This window comes from Galeopterus variegatus, unplaced genomic scaffold (genome assembly GCF_000696425.1).
Source record: "Galeopterus variegatus unplaced genomic scaffold, G_variegatus-3.0.2 Scaffold2752, whole genome shotgun sequence".
In the NCBI taxonomy this organism is placed as follows: Eukaryota; Metazoa; Chordata; class Mammalia; order Dermoptera; family Cynocephalidae; genus Galeopterus; species Galeopterus variegatus.
In genome coordinates, this window is record NW_007728863.1 from 33,778 (window position 1) to 41,079 (window position 7,302).

Consider the following 7,302-nt stretch of genomic DNA (forward strand, 5'->3'; position numbering starts at 1 on the left):
TAGTTGTGTGACCATGACCTTTTCCTCCTTTCTAAAGAAGTGAGGAATAGGTGAGAACCTAGAGGATTGTGGATAAGATCAGGCTATTGGCCCCTCTCGGAGATGTGGTGTTGCAAATGGGCCCAGAGCCAGGCAGGCCACTGTTGGATTTTTGCCTCTGCCACCTAATTGTCATGTACCGTCTTCTGAGATTTTATTACCTCAGCTGCTAAATGGGAATAACAATGTTTACAGTGTTTCGTAAGAATTAAATGGCATAATATATATAAATATTTAGATATAGTAGACACTCCATACTGAAAACAATCATTATTAACTGCTACCAGCTCTCTCCATGTTCATTTGTGATTTTTTTGAATCCTTGAATCTAGTTCATTCCTTAATATGTGGTATAGAGGAGAAGCTCTCTGCCCAACTGTTTACCAATAAAATAAATGGTATTTATTTTACCATTTACCATTATAATGAAAATATATTATGAGTTCAAGGACCAACATCAGCTTCTCCACATGATCCAACACATTTTCATGATGCTTTGACTTAAAAAATGCTCAAATCTGCATTTGTCAATTGACTGAGTAATTCATAAAACATTTGTTGACTGCTTACAAGAGTCACTACCTTCCCTGATGAAACTGATAGTCTGCAAAGAAGTTGGACATTTGTTTACATTAAGTAAAAAACTGAGGGAGAAATGCAGCACTACGAGATACTGAAGTAGTACAGCAAAAGCGGTGTTACTCTACTGGGGACGGAGTGGTGCAGTCAGAGAAGGCTTCCTGGAAGACATGTTCTCTAGCTTGTTCTTTGAAGAAAAAGAAGTTTGTCAAGTGGGCAGTGGAAGAAGGGAATTCCGGGCAGATGGAGTAATAATTGCTAAGTCACAGAGTTTGAAACATCAAGGTGCATTAGGTGAAGGAAAAGCAATTTCATATCATGTGAGTATAAAGTGCAAGGAGAGGGATAGCTGGAGAGAGGATGGTGAGAGGAGACACATTTAGATTTATGGATTTAAATGAAAAGTACCTAAGAAAATCAAGCCTGACATATAGTAAATCCTCGATATGTGCATTTAGTTTTTTCTAAAAACCAACTCTCATTTTACAAAATAAGATACATTATATTTTATGCCCAGATGTTATATTTGCATTTTATTTTCAGTTTGTTCTGTAGTCTCAGGCTTTCTGTAAATTTTTACTCTTTATTTTTGCTTTATACTTAGGAAAAACAAAGATAGAATTGCAATGAGGAAACACAAATTGTGAGAGAAATTTAACAGCTCAGAGAACAAACTACAATAATGTATGCTTAATATTTCAAAATCATCAACTACTAACCGAACAAATAAGATATCAACAAGAAAATCCACGTTCATTGCACCAATAAGATTAAATATTCATGTGTCAGCACATGAAAATTGAAATGTTTTCTCTTGAATCTATTAGAATGATGGAAAAATGTGTTCCTAACAGTAAATAGAATTAAGTTGAAAATATTTGATTTTCCTCAGCATTTTCTCTGCATGTCCTCGTGTCACTCCAGCCCCAACCCCAAACAACCTTCCCATCTTCATTTCTTTGGAAATTGCTTGTATTAGCTTTGTTTTGATGGTAATTCTGTAGACAGACTATTTTCATTATTTCTCACTAATAGTTACCCAGAGCAACTATTTGCCTGCAATTTCATAGATAATTGTGTTTCTTCTAGAATGCCCTTTGTGTTTCTGCCGTTCATTGCTAAGTATACAACAGCGGGAAATTGTCATTAAAATTCTTCCATTCCTCCTTTTGATGGCTAGAAAAATCTCCCACAATAATCGATACCTATTTTTAAGAAATTCAGATACTTAAAAGAAAATAAAAATATTAAAACTTTGGCTAAAATGGGGAGTGATTTTTTACATTACTAAGAAATCAATCATTTATAAAACCACTTCTTCTGAGTGACCTTAAACAAAGAGAAATTTATGTGATGACTATTGTATAATAAAGAAGGGTTATAAATATCTTTATATAAATATTTCTATTGTATGAAACTAGTTAACTCTTGCACATATTTTCAAAGGAACGGGATGGCTTTAACCTTGATTTCATATCCCTTTAGACTCCAGTGACCTCTTTAAAGAATATTAAGTGTTCTATTTTTTTTCTAGAAAACCATGCCATCTAATGAAGAACAATTGTGTGGAGGTTTCTTCTGGAACATGTGATCTCTTGGCAATTTATAGCACATTGGGTATTATGACAATCACACTGAAAGAATCTAACATTGATAAATTATTTCTGATTTGGAAAAATAGCTTGAGGTATGAAGAACAGGTGTCAATGGTAAGCCAACTAAAAAATAACAAATTTCACTCCTTAACTCTCCAAGCTATTATGCGTTCTCCTATTAAGCATTTCTTCTCCTTTAAAACACTGCCAATAAGATTTACCTCTATTCCTCTATGGTCTTAGATTCAGTTTTTATTTAGGTAAATTTCTCATTAATTAAATGGCCATTTAAATAGACAAGAGGAAATGGGTCAGTGGAGATTATATGGAAGTGCGACTTCTCAGTGTACATCTTTCAATATTATTTTGATTTCTGAACCCGTGTAATTATATTACTGTTACAAAATAGTTAAAATGATAAACCACCAAACATTCACTCACAAAACAGATACATTTTCTCAAAATATGATTACTTAGCAAACTTATGGAAGGCCTCGTAATTCTAGATTGATTCAACTATTGTTATTTGGATAAATGAATTATAAGAGTATGATGTTGAAGAAAGAGCACAAGGAATGGAATCAGAGCATCTGGGTGCAAGTTCAGCTCATAGCACATACTAGTTGTGTGACCTTGGGCAAGTCACTTCACTGAGCTTTACCTCCTTTACGAGGAAATTAGAATGATGATAACACTCCGTTCACCTCTTGTTCTGTAGATCTGATAAGAAACACATGTGAAAGCCCTTTGTAAGCTGCAAAGTTTTATACTTGTACTAGTTAATATTTTATATTTTATTTAACATCTTCAAGATTTAAAAAAATTCTCAAAGTCACTGTTAGATTCATTAGGGAAAATTCTATTTATTTGCTTGATTTTTTGCTTTCACACACCAACCAATCAAAGTAAAACTGAGAGTGTCTTTGTCTTTAGTTAACCTAGTCAGCAGCAATGCCAGAATCATTCCTGGAAGCACAGAATCTGCTCTCATAGAGCAGATATTTTTTCGGCATTGATCTATGTTTGGGAGTTCTAGTTAACTAATACAGCTCCCAACTGGCATTTCAGTGGGGATGAATTTACTTTGCCCCCTACAGTTCAAAGAGAAACTGCAAGGTATGGACATTGGTTTAGCTCATCCACTTATTCCACAAATATTTTTTGAGTGCTCACTGTGGTGCCAGGCACTATTCTAGGCCCTGAGGACACAGCACTGAGCAAGACAGGCTTGATGCTTTCATGGAGTTTACATTCTAGTGGAAAATTCACTGAGTTTGCAGCTTTTTAAAGTCCAACCACACAAACATCTTGATTTGAACAGCTTTTCTTGTCTTCTCTTAAATAGCTTTATGACTATTTTTCTTTTAATTCTTTTATCTGGATAAAAATAGTTGAATTAATCTAGTATTATCAGTCTTTCCAGAAGTTTTCTAAATAAGCATATTTTGAGAAAAATATTTTTTGGTGGCAGAATCCTTGCTTCATGTATCCAAGACCAAACATGAAAAACAAATGAAGCCTGCTCTGGTCAGAGTGGGCCTGCGGTCAGGGTCCAGGTGGTTGCCTCCGACACTCTCCCATCGCTGTTCTTGTCATTCCTTCACTGGGCACTAAGTATCTTAAGAGGGTAGTTTACATGGCACTTCCACACAGAGCATTACCTCCTCATCAATTTTGTAATTGAAGATATCCCTTACACGCCTGTATCACAGTCTCCCAGGTTCTTTCTCAAGTTGCTTTCCGCCTCTGGGCTGCTTCTCTCTCTCTCCGCATAGTAGCCACATTGTAGGGTTTCTGATAATTTCCATAATAACGAGAGTTATTATTTATTGAAGAAGTACTATCTACCTCTGGGGCTGCTTCTCTCTCTCTCCGCATAGTAGCCACAATGTAGGGTTTCTGATAATTTCCATAATAACGAGAGTTATTATTTATTGAAGAAGTACTATCTGTCAGAAACCGTGTTTAGCATTTTAAATGCATGCCTTCATTGAATGCTCAGAGTCATCGTGTGAGATAGGTATGAATCCTCACTTTACAGATAAAGAATGTGATTCCAAGACGTGAAGTAATTTGTCCAAGGCTGTTAATGGTGGAACTGGAATTTGAACCATATCTACCTGATTTCGCAGTAGCAAACTTTAACCACTACTGCTTACCAAACTCCGTGAAGCTCTTTGACCATCTTAGGAATAGTTCTAAGTACAGTGCAAAGGTCTGAATGGAGGGGAGAGAAGCACAATGCCTACTCAAACATGCTCATTGTTGAGGGTTATTGTATCAGCTCTGATTTATAGACAGCATACTACATTCCACATATTCTCCATCCATTTTCTCCAATTCTTCCAGCAACTCTGGAAGGTAAATATGATCATCCCTATGTTATAGGCGAAGACTCTCAGGCACAGAGAAGTTGTAACTCACTTAGTACTTCACAGCCATTAAGCGGTGAACCCTGTGCCTGCTTCTATGACAGTTTGGGGCCACCCTACTCCCAGAACTGAACCGTGGGCCCAAGACCTTATATCCCCCAAAAAACAACATCAATTTTTTAAAAAGGAGTAAACACAACCTCCTAGCCTGCACCTGCTCCCCAGCCCAGGACCTACTCTGAGCCAGCACTTCCCCTGTCCGTTCTCAATCACAACTGGGTGCTAACTCTCCGACCTGCCTGTCTAAATTGTCCTATCTCTGTTCCCCTATCTGAATTGTTCTTGTGCCCTCTATACCCCTCTCCTAGCTTCTCTTTCCTTCTTTATTTTCTTTGCACCCATTTCATCCCTTTCCACTTTTTTTCTCTCCAACTGTTTTATCACCACATTCATCTGTTTCCTTTTCCTTTCTCCTGTGAAAAGCAGTCTAGAGCACGGATCATTCTAGAGCCTTTCTGCCTGAGACTGAATCTTTGTTTTACTCTACTGGTTAGTTGTATGATGTTGGGAAAAACCACTTATGTTTTCTGTATCTCAGTTTCCTCATCTGTAAAACAGGCAAAGCAATAGAACCTATATGATAAATTTTTGCGAAGTTTAAATAGGCTGGTTTAAATTATTCTCTTTCTTGCAACCATCTCCCCTTCTCTCTTCATCTTTCTTTTTCTGTCATCTATATTTTATTCTGCCTTAGCTAAAATAAAAAAAACAAAGAAAGAGTTCCTATAAAATTTATTTATATATAAAACATTTATATATAACATATTATTATACTATATATAACATACATAATGTTTGTTCATTGGCATCATCCATTTATTTTTTTCATTTGGTTTCCTAATATTAGCCAGGCACTGTACTAGGGAACAAGGATATAAAGATGAATAAAACATGCTTTTGTCCAAAGGATTCATTAGGCTTTTAACTAGTCAATAACACTTTGCCATGTGTAAATGAGACAGATGAATTTATGTATTTTAATAAACAAATATGTATGTCTATTGGTTTTATCACCCACTTTTCCTCCTAAATCTGTCTACTTCTCTCCACCTGTTCTGCCACCACTGTGATCTAGCCACCGTCCTCTTTCACCTAGCCCCAGGCCTTTCAACTGGTCCTTCCTCAGCCCCTTTGGTTCTCTCTGGTCCATTCTCTATTCAACTGCCAGAGCCAACTGCTTGAAAAGCAAATCTGATCCTGCCAGTCTTAGGCTTAAAACTTTTCAAAGGCCTCCAATTGCTTTCAGGAGTAAGATCCAAATACTTTACACAGTCCTGCGTGATCTGCCTCTGCCTCCTTCTTCTGCCCCTTACACACAGTATTCCTCCCACTTTTTCGGTTGGCTTTCAGTACCTCCATTGCCCCATCCTTTCTGCTTCACAGGATGACTTCACTCACCTTTCCCTTCTGAAAGACTCTTCCTTACAACTCCTTCTTCTGCTGCGCTTTGACAAATTAATGCCTACTCATCCTGCAGATTAAAGAAAGTATTATTTCCTTGGGATGGCTTCTTGACTCTGTAATCTAGGTCAGAGTTTTTTGTTTGTTTATGTTTGGTCTAATTTAGTGTACTCTAAGAGTACACTCGAATATCGAGACTCTAAGAGCCTAGATCCAAGTTCTCTTCTTTTTCTAGAGCACTCACTTGAGCTTGTATAATTCATTAGTGTGATTTTACTTGGCTAACTGTAGGTCCATTAGTGAAGGAGCCGTATCAATTTTCTTCACAAGTCTATCTTCAGTGTTAAGGGCAGCATGCCACTTATCAGAAGTATTTTATAAATATTATCTGAATAAAGATCGAATAAATGAATTTTGTTCTGCCATTACTTAATTTTCCCCATGTGTCAGCAACTCCATATTAAGAAAGTAAATTACCCTGAGCAGTGGGAACATGATGAAGATGAGGAAACTGAGAGGGCAATAAGAAAAGATTTTCTTGAATCAGAATGCAATTTGGATACTTTTGCCTTTTATAGACTTAGTCAATGAATCTACCAGGAATCTTGTTTGAGTTAGGAATCTATAAAGCACATTAAAAATGTATACTTTGCATTTCCTGGCCTTGGCTTTTTCACCCTAAAGCTGCTACTACTTGTGATTCTGAGAATTCACAATATCTCCACTTTTTCAGCTTTCAACATCCTTGATTTCGTGGAATTGATTTTTTTCATATTACTTCCTTTCAGCCTCAATAAATTTGTTTCCAAGCTTAGTAATTACAATTTAATTTATTAAACTGATATGGTTTAGACTACAGTGGGTCTATAAGCAAAGAGATCATGCACAATAAGTTGTTAATCCTGACACCCATAACAAGTAATAAGTGCTTCCACTTGTGTTAATCCTAAAACAATTATTGAAGGGTTCAAATTCCATTGAACACAGAAAGAGCAGTTTACAGAGATATTTTTCTAAGTGGGTGAAAGCAGAATTTCTATGTGTTTAAAATGTGTGGGGAAACAAAAAGAGAACATTTGGAAATTACCTGCTTGTAATAAGCGTTTTTTGAGGACATGTTTTAATTAGAAGACACAACAAACTAAATTTTGTAGAATGTCAACTGGGAGGAGCCTTAAAAATAATCTCTTTAACCCCTTAATTAACAAACGAGGGAATCAATGCTCAGAAAAGTTATGTGACTTAGTTGTGGTCGA